Below are 20,382 nucleotides of genomic sequence, written 5' to 3' on the forward strand. Positions count from 1 at the left end.
TGTATCAGTGTGTGTGTGTATCAGTGGGGGTGTGTTGTGTGTGTATCAGTGGGTGTGTGTGTATCAGTGATTGTGTGTGTATCAGTGGGTGTGTGTGTATCAGTGGGTGTGTGTGTGTGGGTGGGTGTATCAGTGGTGTGTGTGTGTATCAGTGTGTGTGTGTGTATCAGTGTGTGTGTGTTTGTGTATCAGTGGGTGTGTGTGTGTGTGTGTGTGTGTGTGTGTATCAGTGTGTGTGTGTGTGTGTGTGTGTGTGTGTGTGTATGTATCAGTGGGTGTGTGTGTGTGTGTATCAGTGGGGGTGTGTGTGTGTATCAGTGGGGGGGGGTGTGTGTGTGTGTGTATCAGTGTGGGGGGGTGTATCAGTGGGGGGGGGTGTATCAGTGGGGGTGTGTGTGTGTATCAGTGGGGGGGGGTGTATCAGTATCAGTGTGTGTGTGTGTGTGTGTATCAGTATCAGTGTGTGTGTGTATCAGTATCAGTGTGTGTGTGTGTATCAGTGGGGGTGTGTGTGCATCATTGTGTGTGTATCAGTGTGTGTGTCAGTGGGTGTGTGTCTCCCTCCCTCTCTCTCCCTCCCTCTCTCTCCCCCACCCTGTCTCCCTCCTTCCCTCCCACCCTGTCTCCCTCCTTCCCTCCCACCCTGTCTCCCTCCTTCCCTCCCACCCTGTCTCCCTACTTCCCTCCCACCCTGTCTCCCTCCTTCCCTCCCACCCTGTCTCCCACCCTGTCTCCCACCCTGTCTGTCTCCCTGTCTCACCCTCCCTGTCTCACCCTCCCTGTCTCACCCTCCCTCCCTCCCTGTCTCACACTCCCTCCCTCCCTGTCTCACCCTCCTGCTCCCTCCCTGTCTCACCCTCCCTCCCTGTCTCTCCCTCCCTCCCTGTCTCTCCCTCCCTCACCCTCCCTGTCTCACCCTCCCTCCTGTCTCACCCTCCCTCCCTCCCTGTCTCACCCTCCCTCCTTCCCTGTCTCACCCTCCCTCCCTCCCTGTCTCTCCCCTCCCTCCCTGTCTCACCCTCCCTCCCTGTCTCACCCTCCCTCCCTCCCTGTCTCACCCTCCCTCCCTGTCTCACCCTTCCTCCCTCCCTGTCTCACCCTCCTTCCCTCTCCCTGTCTCACCCTCCCTCCCTCTCCCTGTCTCACCCTCCCTCCCTCTCCCTGTCTCACCCTCCCTCCCTCTCCCTGTCTCACCCTCCCTGTCTCACCCTCCCTCCCTCCCTGTCTCCCTCCCTCGCCCTCCCTCCCTCGCCCTCCCTCCCTGTCTGTCTCCCTCCCTTGCCCTCCTTTCCTGTCTGTCTCACTCCCTCGCCCGCCCTCCCTCCTCCCTGTCTCCCTCCTTCCAATCCCTGTCTCCCTCCCTCGCCCCTCCCTCCCTGTCTCCCTCACTCTCTGTCTTATCTTAACTGCCGTATACCTACACCGAAGTAACCTACTCTGCTTTCTTCCAGATCTGACTCAAATTTCACGCGGGAGACATCGGAAGACAGGTAAGGAACACCTCCCCTCTAGTATAGTACCTTGAGGGACTGCGGATCAGGTAAGATCCCAGGCGGGATTGCTGCTTTTAGAAATTGTGAAGAGGGGGCATCCTGACACTGGTTAATGGGTTCAGAATCATTCACATCTGGGTTTTTTTTTTGTTCGATTATTGAGGTGTACACATACACACACACACACACACACACACTCTCTCTCTAATGGTAGTAAAGTATAAGTGTACTACAATAAATATATATATATATATATATATATATATATATATATATATATATATATATATATATATATATATATATATATTTATTTATTTTATATATATAAATAAATAAAATAAAAAAATGTGTCCCGGTTTTTCATTTTCAAAATCTGGTCACCCTAGTAATACCGGTATACACATACACGTCCAGAGAGGTAATACTGGTATACACATACACGCCCAGAGAGGTAATACCGGTATACACACGCCCAGAGAGGTAATACCGGTATACACACACGCCAGAGAGGTAACACCGGTATTCACATACACGCCCAGAGAGGTAATACTGGTATACACGTACACGCCCAGAGAGGTAATACCGATATACACATACACGTCCAGAGAGGTAATACCGGTATACACATACACGCCCAGAGAGGTAATACCGGTATACACATACACGTTCAGAGAGGTAATACCGGTATACACATACACGCCCAGAGAGGTAATACCGGTATACACATACATGCCCAGAGAGGTAATACCAGTATACACATACACGCCCAGAGAGGTAATACCGGGCATACACATACACGCCCAGAGAGGCAATACTGGTATACACATACACGACCAGAGAGGTAATACCGGTATATATATACCCGCCCAGAGAGGTAATACCGGTATACACACACTCAGAGAGGTAATACCGGTATATATATACACGCCCAAAGAGGTAATACCGGTATACACACACACACCCAGAGAGGTAATACCGTATACACATACACACGCCCAGAGAGGTGATACCGCTATACACATACACGCCCAGAGAGGTAATACCGGTATACACATACACGCCCAGAGAGGTAATACCGGTATACACATACAAGCCCAGAGAGGTAATACCAGTATACACATACACGCCCAGAGAAGTAATACCGGTATACACATACAAGCCCAGAGAGGTAATACCGGTATACACATACACGCCCAGAGAGGTAGTACCGGTATACACATACACGCCCAGAGAGGTAATACCGGTATTCACACACACACCCAGAGAGGTAATACCAGTATACACATATACGCCCAGAGAGGTAATACCGGTATACACATACATGCCCAGAGAGGTAATACTGGTATACACATACACGCCCAGAGGGGTAATACCGGTATACACATACACGCCCAGAGAGGCAATACCGGTATATACATACATGCCCAGAGAGTTAATACCGGTATACACATACACGCCCAGAGAGGTAATACCGGTATACACATACACGCCCAGAGAGGTAATACCGGTGTACACATACACGCCCAGAGAGGTAATACCGGTATACACATACACGCCCAGAGAGGTAATACCGGTATACACATACACGCCCAGAGAGGTAATACCGGGCATACACATACACGCCCAGAGAGGCAATACTGGTATACACATACACGACCAGAGAGGTAATACCGGTATATATATACCCGCCCAGAGAGGTAATACCGGTATACACACACCCAGAGAGGTAATACCGGTATATATATACACGCCCAAAGAGGTAATACCGGTATACACACACCCAGAGAGGTAATACCGGTATACACATACACACGCCCAGAGAGGTGATACCGCTATACACATACACGCCCAGAGAGGTAATACCGGTATACACATACACGCCCAGAGAGGTAATACCGGTATACACATACAAGCCCAGAGAGGTAATACCAGTATACACATACACGCCCAGAGAAGTAATACCGGTATACACATACAAGCCCAGAGAGGTAATACCGGTATACACATACACGCCCAGAGAGGTAGTACCGGTATACACATACACGCCCAGAGAGGTAATACCGGTATTCACACACACACCCAGAGAGGTAATACCAGTATACACATATACGCCCAGAGAGGTAATACCGGTATACACATACATGCCCAGAGAGGTAATACTGGTATACACATACACGCCCAGAGGGGTAATACCGGTATACACATACACGCCCAGAGAGGCAATACCGGTATATACATACATGCCCAGAGAGGTAATACCGGTATACACATACACGCCCAGAGAGGTAATACCGGTATACACATACACGCCCAGAGAGGTAATACCGGTGTACACATACACGCCCAGAGAGGTAATACCGGTATACACATACACGCCCAGAGAGGTAATACCGGTATACACCTACACGCCCAGAGAGGTAATACCGGTATACACACACGCCCAGAGAGGTAATACCGGTATTCACACACACATCCAGAGAGGTAATACCAGTATACACATATACGCCCAGAGAGGTAATACCGGTATACACATACACGCCCAGAGAGGTAATACCGGTATACACATACACGCCCAGATAAGTAATACCAGTCTATACATACACACCCAGAGAGGTAATACCGGTATACACACACGCCCAGAGAGGTAATACCGGTATTCACACACACATCCAGAGAGGTAATACCAGTATACACATATACGCCCAGAGAGGTAATACCGGTATACACATACACGCCCAGAGAGGTAATACCGGTATACACATACACGCCCAGATAAGTAATACCAGTCTATACATACACACCCAGAGAGGTAACACCGGTATACACATACACAACCAGAGAGGTAATACCGGTATACACATACACGCCCAGAGAGGTAATACCGGTATACACATACACGCCCAGAGAGGTAATAACGGTATACACATTCACGCCCAGAGAGGTAATACCGATATACACATACACGCCCAGAGAGGTAATACCGGTATACACATACACACCCAGAGAGGTAATACCGGTATACACATACACGCCCAGAGAGGTAATACCGGTATACACATACACACCCAGAGAGGTAATACCGGTATACACATACACGCCCAGAGAGGTAATACCAGTATACACATACAGACCCAGAGAGGTAATACCGGTATACACATACACGCCCAGAGAGGTAATACCGGTATACACATACACGCCCAGAGAGGTAATACCAGTATACACATACACGCCCAGAGAGGTAATACCAGTATACACATACACGCCCAGAGAGGTAATACCAGTATACACATACACGCCCAGAGAGGTAATACCGGTATACACATACACGCCCAGAGAGGTAATACCAGTATACACATACACACCCAGAGAGGTAATACCGGTATACACATACACGCCTAGAGAGGTAATACCGGTATACACATACATGTCTATTATTACCTCTTATTTTTTACTGGACAGAGTGGGCAAATACAGGACAGTCCGGTTCAATACTGGACACCTGGAAACCCTACCAGTGAGTTAATGTGCAGTCACCTTATGGGCAGATGCAGAGGCCTGTAGTTAATGTGCAGTCACCTTATGGGCAGATGCAGAGGCCTGTAGTTAATGTGCAGTGGGCCCTTGTTCATGCTCTCTGTCTCTTTCTTTCTTGCTCTATCTTGTTCCTACAGTACTTTCATCAGGGTTTCCGCCCTGTCTGTGTCTCTCTCTCTCTCTCTCTCTCTCTCTCTCCCGCTACTTTTGCCTTGCATGTTTTCTCTCATCTCTTGATACCTTTCTCTTTCTCCCTCCCTCTTCTCTCCCTCACTTTCCCTCTCCCTATCCCACCTTCACTTTCCCTCTCTCCCTACCCCATTTTTCTCCTTCTGTCTCTAAACTTTTTTCTGTGTGTGTGTGTGTGTGTGTGTGTGTAAAAATATCGCTTGTGAGCACAGTCACATGTCTTAGACAGGTCTGCAACCCTGCTTTTCGCCATTATCATCTAGCATACAGTGCTTCCACTACAGCAGGGGATTCTGGGAAATGACATGCAGATGGGAAGAGGGAGGACCTCCTGATAAAGGCTCAGTCCATTCTCTTCAATGGCAAAAAATAAGACAGATGCCCAATAAAACAGGAGAGACACCCACCCCTGAAATGGTGTGAGAGGTGGAGCAAAGGCTGAGGGAGATATCCAGAGCAAACCAGAGAGAGAGAGAGGCAAGTCGGGCAATACGTATAGAGTAAACCACAAGAGAAAGACATCCAGAGCACAACTGGAGAGAGACATCTAGAGCAACGCCTGAGAGACATCTAGAACAAAGTTTGAGAGAGACATCTAGAACAAAGTCTGAGAGAAATATCCAGAGTGCAAGGTACTCAGAGAAACATCTGGATTAAAACCAGAGAGACATCTAGTGCAAAGCCACAGAGACACCCATAGCAATGCCAGAATTACATCTAAAGCAAAATACAAGAGAAGGACATCCAAAGCATAACCAGAGACATCCAGAACATAACCAGAGAGACATCCAAAGCATAACCAGAGAGACATCCAGAGCATAACCAGAGAGACATCCAGAGCATAACCAGAGACATCCAGAGCATAACCAGAGAGACATCCAGAGCATAACCAGAGAGACATCCAGAGCATAACCAGAGAGACATCCAAAGCATAACCAGAGACATCCAAAGCATAACCAGAGAGACATCCAAAGCATCACCAGAGAGACATCCAAAGCATCACCAGAGAGACATCCAAAGCATCACCAGAGAGACATCCAAAGCATCACCAGAGAGACATCCAAAGCATAACCAGAGAGACATCCAAAGCATAACCAGAGAGACATCCAAAGCATAACCAGAGAGACATCCAGAGCAAATGCAGAGAGATATAGCCAGAGCAATGCCACAGAGAGACATCCTGATTGAATTCAGAGAAAGACATCCAGACCAAAGCTTGAAAGACATCCATAGCAAAACCAGAGAGAGAGAGAGAGAGAGAGAGAGATATCCCGGGCAAAACCAGAACAAGATATACAGAGCAGAAAGAGACATCCAGAGCAAAACCAGAAAGCGACATCAACAGCAAAGTCTGAGACATACATGTAGTTTCAAACCAGAGACAGGTACTGCATCTAGAGCAAAACATAAGCAACTTCTAGAGCAAATCCAGAAAGACACTGTCACCCATGAGAGAGGCATACAGAGCGAAATCAGAAATGTATCCAGACGGAGGTCCCTCTCCCGCCCTCAGAGAGACTTCCTTGGCAAGATACCCGCAAATCTCAGAGACATTCTGCAGCAAAGTATAAGAAGACCCCCTCACTGTATGTGAAACCGAACGCTCCTCACCCCCCCATCGCAACATGCGAGACCCCCCGCCCCCGTCAGAACATAACAGGGGAGACCCCCAAAGAAAAATGATAGTGACATTCTCCTCCAGCAGTGCAACACAAGCATGGGAGGAGCTGGGAGACCCCCTGATCACCATATAGAACATAGGCGCCCTAGAGACCCCCCTCACCACATAAAGGGAGAATCCCGGGAAAAGTGAGAGACCACCAGGGAAACACAACACCCCCCCCAGCGTAGCATGAAAGTGAGACACTATGGGAAGGAGAGAGATGTCACCCCTAGCACTGCATGAAAGGAAGACCCCCTCTGTCTCCAGGGGAAATCGATGCATCCTCCTGCTCTAACACACACACTTACACTTACACATATACTGACACACACACATACACACACACACACACTTACACATATACTGACACACACTTACACTTACACATATACTGACACACACACACACACACTTACACATATACTGACACACACACACACACACATATACTGACACACACACACACACACACACACACACTTACACATATACTGACACACACACATATACTGACACACACACACACTTACACATATACTGACACACACACTTACACATATACTGACACACACACTTACACATATACTGACACACACACACTTACACATATACTGACACACACACACACACACACACACACACACACTTACACATATACTGACACACACGCATATACTGACACACACACACACACACTTACACATATACTGACACACACACTTACACATATACTGACACACACACTTACATATATACTGACACACACACTTACACATATACTGACACACACACAAATACTGACACACACACACACTTACACATATACTGACACACACACATATACTGACACACACACACTTACACATATACTGACACACACACACACTTACACATATACTGACACACACACACACTTACACATATACTGACACACACACACATTTATACATATACTGACACACACACACATTTATACATATACTGACACACACTTACACATATACTGACACACACACACATACACACACACTTACACATATACTGACACACACACACACACACACACACATATACTGACACACACACACACACACACTTACATAAATACTGACACACACACACACACACACACTTACACACTTACACACACACATATACCAACACACACACACACACACACACACACACACACACACACACACACACTGACAAACACACACAGGCACAAACTTACACATATACTGACACACACACAAACACACACTTACACATATACTGACACACACAAAACACAAACTTACACATATACTGACACACACACAAACACACACTTACACATATACTGACACACACACACACACACACACACATACTGACACACACACTTACACATATACTGACACACACACACACATATATTTCTATTCCCAAATAGACCCCCGCACACACACACACTTACACATATACTGACACACACACATATATACTAATACACACCTACACATATACTGACACACACACACACACACACATATACTGACACGCAAAGACACACACTTACATATATATACTGACACACACACTTACATATATACTGACACAGACACACACTTACACACATATCTACTGACACACACAAACATATATACTTACACATATATACTGACACACATACACACACATACTTACACATATATACTGACACACACAAACACTTACACATATATACTGACACATACACACACGTACTTACACGTATACTGACACACACACACTGACATATATACTGCACTGAACTATATACTGTATACTGACAAACACACACTTACACATTTACTGACACTCCGTAACACACACAAACACACACACACACACACACACACACTTACACCTTTATACTGACACACCTACACATTTACTGACACTGTGACACACACACACTATTACACATATATACTGACACACTGATATACATATACTGACACACACACATTTACTGACACTCCAAGACACCAACTCACTGACACACACTTACACATATATACTGATATACAGATTCATACACACATACGCACAAACTGACATATACACACCTACATACTGAAACATATACACTAGCACACACACACAATGACATACACTGTACACACACATATTGATATATAAACCTACACACCTGATAAATACTAACATACAGACACACACTGCATATACACTCACACACATACTGTACATCCAGCCATGCACACACGCTTATACACACTCTAATATACAGTACTGGTACTCACTGAGACACAGACTGATATACACATAACACTAATATACTGGCACACACTAACATCTACACACAAACACACGCTGACACATACACACTGATATGCACATTCACACATACACTCACACGCACACTGAGATACAGGAATACACATACTGGTACATAGCCACTATACATTTGCGCATATATGTTCAAACACACACACACACAAAACCTGCACATACACGCTAACATAAGCAACAACATACTGACATACATGTACACACATGTACATTCACGCACATCAATAAATGCACGCATACACTGATGTGCATTCACACACATATATATTTCTATTCCCAAATAGACCCCCGCACACACACTGACACACAAACACACACACACATATTTCTATTCCCAAATAGACCCCCGCACACACACTGACACACAAACACACACACTGACACACAAACACACACACACACATATTTCTATTCCCAAATAGACCCCCGCACACACACTGACACACAAACACACACACACATATTTCTATTCCCAAATAGACCCCCGCACACACACTGACACACAAACACACACACACATATTTCTATTCCCAAATAGACCCCCGCACACACACTGACACACAAACACACACATATATTTCTATTCCCAAATAGACCCCCGCACACACACTGACACACAAACACACACATATATTTCTATTCCCAAATAGACCCCCGCACACACACTGACACACACTGTCCCACACACGGACACACACACTGTCGCACACTGTCGCACATGCAGCTGTACCTGTGTCCCTGTGTCAGCGCTCCCTGCCTCGCATCGCTGTGCTATGCAGAATCTGCTGGTCCATTTAGCAACCGGTGTCGCTGTGACTCCCCCGCTCTCCCGTGTCCCCTCTGCCCGGTGTCACCAGCACGGCTGAGTCCCCCGCGGCCACTGAGACATACACCCAGACAGGATCCCTTCCAGATCTCCCCAGCTGTCCAAAACCAACAGATAGGCACCCACACAGCGAGAGGGGGGGGGGAGAGAGGGAGGGGGGGGGGAGGGGAGAGAGGGGGAGAGAGGGAGGGGGGGGAGGGGGAGAGAGAGAGAGAGAGAGAGAGAGAGAGAGAGAGAGAGAGAGAGAGAGAGAGAGAGAGAGAGAGAGAGAGAGAGAGAGAGAGAGAGAGAGAGAGAGAGAGAGAGAGAGAGAGAGAGAGAGAGAGAGAGAGAGAGAGAGAGAGAGAGAGAGAGAGAGAGAGAGAGAGAGAGAAGGGAATAAAAGGAGGAGTGCAAAGCAAAAAGAAGGGAGAGCGTAAGAGACAGAAGGGGGTAGTGTAAAGAGAGCGTAGGGACGGGGAGACTGCGCGGAGGAGGAGAGACCGCTCGCAAATGAGACACAGACGCGTGATGGATGAGGAGAGAGGTAGAGAGCACAGGATGGGAGAGGGAGAGAGACAGCTGGGAAGGCACGAGAGCAGGCTCAGGCAGCGCTCTAAAGAGACCGACTCTCTCAGGGAGACCGGAGCAAAGAGATTAATGTGGAGCAAACCCTGATTGCAGAGCCAGAGCTGAGAGAAGGATGGAGGGGAGGGGGGGGGGGATAGAGAACCGAGAGGTGAGGGAGAAAAACAGGAGATCTGTGTGTGAGGATAGAGAGGAAGATACAAGGGAGAGAGAGAGAGGGCTAAAGAGAGGGGTGGAGGGAGTGAAGAGGGCTAGAGAGAGAAAGGAAGAGAGGAGAGACAGCAGGAAGAAAGTGGCGGGGGGGGGGGTGGTGGAGAGAGAGCAAAGGAGATTGTATATGGGTGAGGAAAGAGAGAGGGAGAGCATAGGAGTGGAGGGGGAGATAAAGAGACAGTAGATATAGAAAAGGAAAGATAGAGAGATTAGGGAGGGAGAGAGGGAGGTGTGTGGATATATGTTATATTTTGTGCTTGGATGTGTAGGTGAGAGCGGATCTCTGTAATATTTGTGTGGGTGTGTTGTGTTACAGTATCACAGCTGCACACACAACTTCACACTGCTGCCCATAGACCGAAGAGTGCACAACTTAACATGGCCACACAACTGTGTGTTACATTACACACACGTATATACAGTACACTACCCTTGTCCTACACGCTGTTGTGCTGCAGAGAGTAACATTGAGGAGGCCACGGATTCAACGTGGCAGCCCAGGCAAGGATCTGCTCAACAGAGAAGGTCATTGATTATGAAGACTTTATGTTGCCCTTGATTGGTCTTCTCTTAAGGTAACCAATGAGTGAGCTGTACAGATGCAGCAATGTGTAGAGCCCCGATCCAATAGTCTGAATCACCTTCTTTATAATGAGAAGTGTCAGGGAGATTATAATCCTCTCACCGTGTCTCTGTGACCTGCAGATCAATCAATCAAAATTAAATGAGAGAAAGAGAAGCATGTAATACAGGAATTATCCATGCTGTATAACGCCAGATCCAGAGGGGATTGAGAATGTACATGAACATGTTATACTGAGACAAATCCAGAGGGTTAAGAATTAAATAAACCGTGTGATACTGAGCCAAATCCAGAATCACTTCCAGAATAAACCATGTTATACTGAGCCAAATCCAGAGAGTCACTACCAGAATAAACCATGTTATACTGAGCCAAATCCAGAAAGTCACTACCAGAATAAACCATGTTATACTAAGCCAAATCCAGAAAGTCACTACCAGAATAAACCATGTTATACTAAGCCAAATCCAGAGTCACTACCAGAATAAACCATGTTATACGGAGCCAAATCCAGAGAGTCACTACCAGAATAAACCATGTTATACTGAGTCATATCCAGAGTCACTACCAGAATAAACCATGTTATACTGAGTCATATCCAGAGTCACTACCAGAATAAACCATGTTATACTGAGCCAAATCTAGTCACTACCAGAATAAACCATGTTATACTGAATCATCCAGAGTCACTACCAGAATTAACCATGTTATACTGAGCCAAATCCAGAGAGTCACTACCAGAATAAACCATGTTATACTGAGTCATATCCAGAGTCACTACCAGAATAAACCATGTAATACTGAGCCAAATCCAGAGAGTCACTACCAGAATAAACCGTTATACTGAGCCAAATCCAGAGAGTCACTACCAGAATAAACCATGTTATACTGAGTCATATCCAGAGTCACTACCAGAATAAACCATGTTATACTGAGCCAAATCCAGAGTCACTACCAGAATAAACCATGTTATACTGAGCCAAATCCAGAGAGTCACTACCAGAATAAATCGTTATACTGAGCCAAATCCAGAGTCACTACCAGAATAAACCATGTTAGACTGTAAGCTCCTCGGGGCAGAGACTCCTCTTCCGAAATGTTACTTTTATGTCTAAAGCACTTATTCCCATGATCTGTTATTTATATTATCTGTTATTTATTTGATTACCACATGTATTACTACTGTGAAGCGCTATGTACATTAATGGCGCTATATAAATAAAGACATACAATACAATACAATACAATACTGAGCCAAATCCAGAGAGTCACTACCTGTGAGGATCGGGTTTAGGCCACGCCTCCGTGAAGTGTCTCGTGATGCTCTCGGTGAGGTAGCTCTCGCTGACAAGATCATACGCAGGCGCCGTCCAGGGATAGTCAGGCGCAGGATCCAAACACAAATTAGCACTGACAGCAGAACAGCTGATTCATCTAGGACACCTGCAGTGCTAACTCCGCCCCATGACGATCAAGTGTACAATAGTGATTATCATATTCAGATGTGCTCCTTGTCTTGCATTGGCTCTACAATCAAGAGTCAATTATCTGCTGCTGCGTACCTCTCATCCTATTGGTTCACCAACCTTTATATGCTCAGCGATCCCTGCTCCAAATCGGCTGAGCATAGTAGTTTCTATCTAGTGACGAAGTGCTATCCACAAGCTTCTGCTTGCTGTACCCTGCCTGGCTTGTCTTGCCTTGCACTATCTTATCCTGCATTCCAGTTACCTTGACCACGGACCCCTACCCTACTTCCCAGCCCTCTGCAACCCTCGACCTCAGGATGGATATCTACCACTCTTCTTCGACAACTCTAGACCTCGGCTAAGTGACCTCAACTACCCTCCAGTCTCCTACCCTCGACCACGGTGACTAAAAACAGCCTTTGCTTCGGCTCCAGTTCTGGTACACCCAGATCCTGCTTTACCCTTCACCTTAGAGGTAGACGCATTGGATGTTGGGGCAGGAGCGGTGCTATCAAAGCAGAAAAACCCAAAAGCCAAGTGCACCCTTGTGCATTCTTCTCCAAAAACTTCTCTCCAGCCGAACGGAACTATGACCTGGGCAACTGAGAACTCTTGCCCATAAAAATGGCTCTAAAGGAATGGAGACACTTGCCGGAGGGTACCGAAAATCCGGTGACTATACTCACAGACCACAAAAACATCTTGTACATCGAGGGCGCCCGTCGATTGGGGTCACAAGAAGCGTGGTGCTCATTATTCTTCTCTCGTTTTAATATTATTATTTCTTACCTACCCGGGTCAAAGAATGTGAAGGTGGGTGCTCGTTCCTGACAATTCCTGGTTGATGACGTGGCAGAGAACCGGGAAGAGCCCATTCTTCCTCCTTTACGCATTATCTCAGCGGCCACCTTTGACTCACTGAAGGACATCATTTAGGACCAATCCCACATCCCAGCAGGCCTCGAGGTTTCGGAAGGAAGCCTTTTCATCTCGAAAGCCTTTCAACGGAAGGTCTTGGAATGGGACCATAGCTCCAAGTGCTCTGGTCATCTGAGATCCATTGAATTGCTTGAACGGACATTCTGGTGGCCTGGGATTCGGAAAGAGACTAAGACCTTCGTGGCCGATTGTCCTATCTGCGCTTGGACAAAAACACCCAGGAATCGTCCTATTTGGTTCTACAACCGTGCCCAATTCCGGATCGGCCATGGACTCATATTACTATGAATTTTATTGTGGAGCTAACCTTATCTAAGGGTATGACCACGATCCTGGTGGTCATAGATCGGTTCTTCAAACAGACTCATTTCATTCTTCTGGAGGGATTACATAATGCTGCGAAACTTCCTGATGTCTTTATCAAAGAGATATTCCGACTCCATGGAGCCCCTCAAGTCATTGTGTCGGATCAGGGCACTCAGTTCATCTCCAAGTTCTAGTAGCCCTTTTGCCAGCAACTTGGAGTCTCCCAACATTTTTCATCCGCCTATCACCCCCAGTCTAATGGACAGACGGAGCAGACTAACCAGTCTTTGGAACAATACATACATTGCTTTATATCCGAGAATTAGGATAACTGGGCAGACCTCTTGCCATGAATTTTCACAACAACCTGCTGAGCGAGTCATCGCAGGAGTCACCGTTCTTCACTAACTTTGGCTTTAATCCTTCAGCTCTTTCCTCAGCAGCAGCAGCATCCGGAGTCCCAGCTGTGGATAACCGTATCCAACAACTACAGGAGCTATGGGGAAAGATCCAGGAAAACCTACGTAGAGCGGTGACCACGTAAAAGAGGCAGGCAGACCGGCCTGAAAATCAGTCCTGTAGGCACTGGGGAAGAAGAGAGAACAGGGGAAATCTCTGCAAAGGGTTCACTGCAACTAGGTATGCAGGGTATCCCCCAGTTTCCCCAGTTGGGCATTTGTGATGTTTGTGTGTTTTGTATAGTTGTGGTTATACTTTTCCAATAAATTAATTTTATAAACTCTCGTGTTCTCTCTGGCGATATTGATACCTGGTATTAGTCCTGGACTCCCGTGACAGGCTATTTTCTGGGGTAGCAGTGGGATCGCCAGGCTCAGCACTGATATTATTCAGGGAATATCTGTCCTAAGTGAGGTCTCCATTTTGAAGACCACAGAACTCAGAGTTACAACTGTACAATACTCAGATACACACCCTTACCAGTCCCTGTAGTTTAGTCAACATACAGACAAGACTACAAGGATGCCAGCCAAGAATCGGTCCTGGACAAAGAACCGGATCGTACTCCGATGTGAGGAGTGTAGAATACCTACCGGAAACTGCAGCAAGACGCAGCTGATCGCCGACTTGCTAGCGTTCAGGTGTTAGAGCTGAAGCACTGGCCAGCCCTGAGGCAGTTCCGGGCCCCTACGGACTTCAGGAATCACCAGCCAACTCCAGTGAGGAGTCAGAGGAGATTTCGACGGAGCTGCCTGCAGCGGAGATGGGCATGCCAGCATGCATACGGCTTGTGCTGGATGACCTAGTTAGTGAGCCCACCAATGCTGAGCGAGCGCCCTGCTCTAGCTCCTGACTGCTCACGCACCCACCCGATTATCATTGGGAAGTCAGAGGTCCCGTGCCAGTCGGGCACCCCGAATCAAGTATGGCAGCTTTGCCGCATTTTGTGGGGACACGGATAACATTGATGAATATCTGCAGTCCTTTGAGAACTATTGTGAAATGCACAAGCAACCTGAGGAGGACTGGGTCAAATACCTGGCCCCTCAGCGGCACGGCAAAGCAGCCGTGGTACACCATGAGATGGACCGGGAGGATGCAAAGAACTACCGAGTTGTGAAGGAGGGTCTCCTGGCGCGGTATGCTACTACCCCAGAGACCTACTGGGCCCTGTTCAGAGCCCTGAACAAGGGGTCCCAGGACACGCACCTCGAGTAACAACATTTAAGGCACTCCATGACCTGATGGTCAAAGAACAGTTCATGCTAAAATGCTTACCTGAGATACGAGTGGATCACCGACTGCAAACCAGCCAGTGCAAAGGCAAGTGGCGGCCCTAGCAGATGACTTCATAGCCACACGTCCTCGTCTCCGGAGGCGGCCCACGGTGCCCCTTAAACTGACAGCACCGTTACAGCCTCGACTGCCTGATGCCGCCCGAAACAGCATGAGCTCCTGGCGGCCAGCCACAGCACCTAACAGCACCTGGCTGGCACCTACCGAGTTCGTCCATGGATGGCAGTGCTCCAAGTGCAACCAGACGGGCACATGAAACGCGACTATCCCAAGCTTCTCCAGCCCCAGGGTGCAGGAGCTGGACAACGTACCCCAGTGGCCTGGGCTGTCACCTGGATAGGCAGCCCAGACGATCCAGCACCATCACCTACGTTCCTGATGGAAATCGCAGCGACCCAAGCAACCAATCCCTTTGTTCCAGTCAAGCCAGCTTCCCAGGTTGCCATGGTTGGTCTTGGTCACACGGATGTCCGGATCAAGCACCTTCGACCGGTGACCTTTGGGGACCGGATGACCGCTGGAATGATTGATTCTGGTGCCGCTGTTACTCTGGTTTGGCCTGATATGGTCAGGCCAGACCACCTGTTACCCGGGGAGAGGATGAGGGTGACTCTGGCGGATGGAGGCAGCAAATCCCTCCAAGTGGCCCGTGTGTTCCTGGACTGGGGGCCAAGGCATCCGCGATGTCGGCATTCTGCCCAGTTTTGATACTCCTGTACTGTTGGGCAATGACTTGGGTCGACTCCGATGCAGCTATGAGGAGGACGATGCCATAGTTGTAGTTGTGGTGACTCGAAGCCAGAGTCACCGGCGTCCCGTCCCAAACTCAGCTGCGGTTCAGGGTCGCAATCCTGAACCCATCACTTCCCAGGCCTTGGAACTCCCAGTCGTGGACGTTCCGGAGAAGGTTGACCGGGTAAGCCGAGCGGATTGAGGAGATGTTGGAGATGGGAGTGATCTCCAGGTCACATAGTCCCTGGGCCTCCCCAGTGATCCTTGTTCCCAAAAAGGATGGAACCACCCGGTTCTGCATAGACTACCGGCAGTTAAATTCCCAGACAAGGTTGGATGCCTATCTCATGCCAAGGATGGATGAGCTGTTCGACAAGCTCGCCGAGGCAAGGTATCTGGCCACCATGGATCCGAGCCGGGGGTACTGGCAGATGCTTGTGACCCAGGAGGCACAGGAGAAGTCAGCCTTCATCAAGCTCTTCGGGGCATTGATTTCCTTTCCAATTATCTGATTTTGCTGCACTTATTGTATTATTATCATTCACTGTACTGTATTCTTTGTGAAGCGCTGAGTACACTTTTGGCGCTATATAAACAAAGACATAGTCTTTGACATGGTCAACTGCCTGCTAGACGGAATGCAAGGGTATACTAGGGCGTACTTAGACAACCTGGCGGTCTTTGTAATTCCTGGACTGACCATCTTACTCATGTAGCAGCAGTCTTAGACAGCATCCAGGAGGCCGGGCTAACGTTTATGCCGGCTAAGTGCCAGATAGGGATGACAGAGGTTGTATATCTTGAGCATAAGGTAGACGGGGGGCATCTCAAACCTGAACCCGCCAAGGTGTAATCTATTGTGGGGTAGCCAGTTCCTAGAACTAAGAAGCAGGTGCTAGCCTTTTTGGGGACCTCTGGGTATTACCGCAAATTTGTACCCAATTACAGTGCTGTGGCCAAACCCTTGACTGACATGACTAAAAAGAGGCACCCTCGCACGGTAACCTGGTCACCGGAGTGTGAGGGTGCCTTCTCTGCTCTCAAGGCTGCCCTGGCAAGCGCTCCAATCCTAGCAGCTCCCGACTATGATAAGCGGTTCCTGATTAAACCTGATGCCTCTAACTTTGGCATTGGTGCAGTGTTAAGTCAGGTGGATGCCGATGGAGTTGAACACCCAATCGTGTATTTGAGCCACAAGTTATTAGATCGGGAGGCTGCTTATGCTACGGTTGAGAAAGAGTGCCTGGCTATAGCTAATTAGTATCTATTTCCCATGCACCCCATAATTAGACTACTGCATTTATATACTTTTTCTCTCTTATAGTATGGGCCCTCAGGAAGCTTCAAGCATATGTGTATGGCCGCCCATTTACGGTCATTACTGACCACAATCCCCTGAGCTGGTTGCAGCGGGTGTCAGGGGACCCTCCAAGAATATGACTTTACCGTACAGCACAAAAAAGGGAGTGAGCACGGCAATGCCGATGGACTTTCCCGGCAGGACGATCCTGGGCCGGCTTAGCTCTGGCCTTCAGGCGTCACGCTTGGGGATGAACCCATTGGGGTCTCCACCCCAGAGCTCACCGTTTAAGGGGGAGGTGTGACGGTAGGGTAAATATGGCTGCTGTTAATAAAGGTTAAGTCTGCCACTACCCCTACAGTACCTGTCAGTAATACATTGGTATTGTACTATATGTTATGTATATATGAATGTCTTTGCTTGGTTCCAGCACCTCAGGAATCAGGGATTAATATGTTTGCAGGAGAATTGTTGCAACTTGGTCTGTGACCTTTCCCTGTATCCTTGTTATGTTGCAAATGTTATGTTGCAGTTCTACCCACAAATCAGGGCCTGGGCATGTAGGCAGCACCTGGCCTTGAGTGTTGCAATATTATGTTTTAAGTGAATAAAAAGGTGGGGAGGGAGACCCCTAGAAGACAGAGTCCGCAGAGAGTTACAGAGGTGTGGCTGTGACAGGGAGACACTGCAACGTCCAATCCAGTGCTGGTCTCAGGTCTGAAAACCAGTCCTGTAGGTACTGGGCAAGAAGAGAGAACAGGGGAAATCTCTGCATGGTGGTCCCTGCTACTAGGTATGCAGGGTATCCCCCAGTTTCCCCAGTGCAGGGTATGTGTGATGTTTGTGTGCTTTGTATAGTTGTGGATATACTTTTCCAATAAATTCATTTTATAAACTCTCATGTTCTGTCTAGCGATATTGATCCCCGGTATTAGTCCTGGTCTCCCGTGACAGTCACTATCAGAATAAACCATGTTATACTGAGGCAAATCCAGAGAGTCACAGTCAGAATAAACCATGTTATAGTGAGATAAATCCAGAGTCACTACCAGAATAAACCATATTATAGTGAGACAAATCCAGTCTATGTATAAGAGTATTTAAAACCAGAGACAGTACATAAAACACAGACAAAGCTCAGTTTTAGCACATCCAGTGAAACTCATACACGGTACAGTGCCTAAATATATATGTATAAATATCTATTAAGTAAAATGGTCTTTTAGTTTGACATTTTTGGCCAAAATTGTTGTAAGCCCCTGAGCCAACTTCACGGCAGACCACAATTCAGGGGTCCCTAACGCTAATATAAATTCTTAGTAACCTGTGTAATAACAGGAAGAATGATTTATAGTAAATCTGTCAATATTAGTTGCAAAGTTCTAAGTCTGATTTAAGCCTTTATTAACCTGTACATTACCAGGAAAAGCACTCTGTATTAGAGTTGTCACAACCATCCTGCAAGCAAACAAGTTCCCCTGTGTGGAAGATGCTATGGAGTGAGCCCTTAACCATTCAAATGTGGGAGGGGGTGAGCTTCAATTAAGTAGGAGGTTGCCACCTTCCAAACAGCCAAGACTAGCTGAAACACAATTGTCAAATATACTGGACACCTAACAGGAGCTTGTTAGGTGTCCAGTATATTTTATGTATAAGAGTAAACCTGGTTAGTGTTAAAACAAATTGCAGCTAAACATATTCTTAGCACAAAAATACTGTTCTATATTGAGCCAAATTCCAAATATTATTTCCTCAGAAATGAGCTATAAAGGGCTGAATTCATGGCCTTAGCAATGTGTCTGTTCGTGTATTTGCTGCATTAGCGAATCGTAGATAAGATTTATTGCCCTGGATCAATCTAATGTCCAGAGATTAAAGCCACTGGATACTTTTAGAATGGTTTGTGACATCATAAGGGACTGACCAATAGGATGCTAGGGCCGCTCTCATCCCCTTGTATCCACAAACCCGGAGAGCGAGGGGGGCAAAGGAGCTTAACCCGTGTGGTGCTGGAGGGGCATATGACACATTTGAGCCGGTGTGAAGGAATTAACACGGAGAGAGATCAGATATCAAAAGAGAGCGGGAAGAGAATGGAGAGAGAAAGTATGGAAGAGAGAGAAATAGGGAGAGTTGGAAAGATGAAAGACTGCAAGACAGAAAGGAAGAGAGAGGGCGGGTGGGTGAAGAGTGGAGAAAAGAGAAATGGGGGAAGGAAAGGAATAGAGAGAGAAAGAAGTAAGAGAGAGACAGGAAGGAAGTAAGGAATAGAGAGAGGAAGGTAGGAACGGAGAGAGAGAGAGAAAGGAATGAAGAGAGACAAAGGAAGTAAGGGATAGAGAGAGGAAGGTAGGAACAGAGAGAAAGGACGGAAGGAAGAGAAAGAACAGAGAGAGAAATGAAGTAAAAGAGAGAAAGGAAGGAAGAGAGAGACAGGAAGTGAGAGAGAGGAAGGAAGGAAGAGAGAGCGGAA

The 20,382-nt window shown here is 47.2% G+C and overlaps 1 protein-coding gene across 1 annotated transcript in view; it reads right to left on the reverse strand.

Moving 5' to 3' along the window:
- Positions 1 to 10,181, reverse strand: part of ELFN2 (extracellular leucine rich repeat and fibronectin type III domain containing 2) — a 66,691-nt gene extending 56,510 nt beyond the window's left edge. The window contains exon 1 of the mRNA XM_075573842.1: positions 9,950 to 10,181. The gene's annotated coding sequence lies outside the window, so the exon portion shown is untranslated. The remainder of the gene's footprint in view (positions 1 to 9,949) is intronic.
- Between the last annotated feature and the right edge of the window lie 10,201 nt (positions 10,182 to 20,382).

Source organism: Ascaphus truei, chromosome 17 (genome assembly GCF_040206685.1).
Source record: "Ascaphus truei isolate aAscTru1 chromosome 17, aAscTru1.hap1, whole genome shotgun sequence".
NCBI lineage: Eukaryota > Metazoa > Chordata > Amphibia > Anura > Ascaphidae > Ascaphus > Ascaphus truei.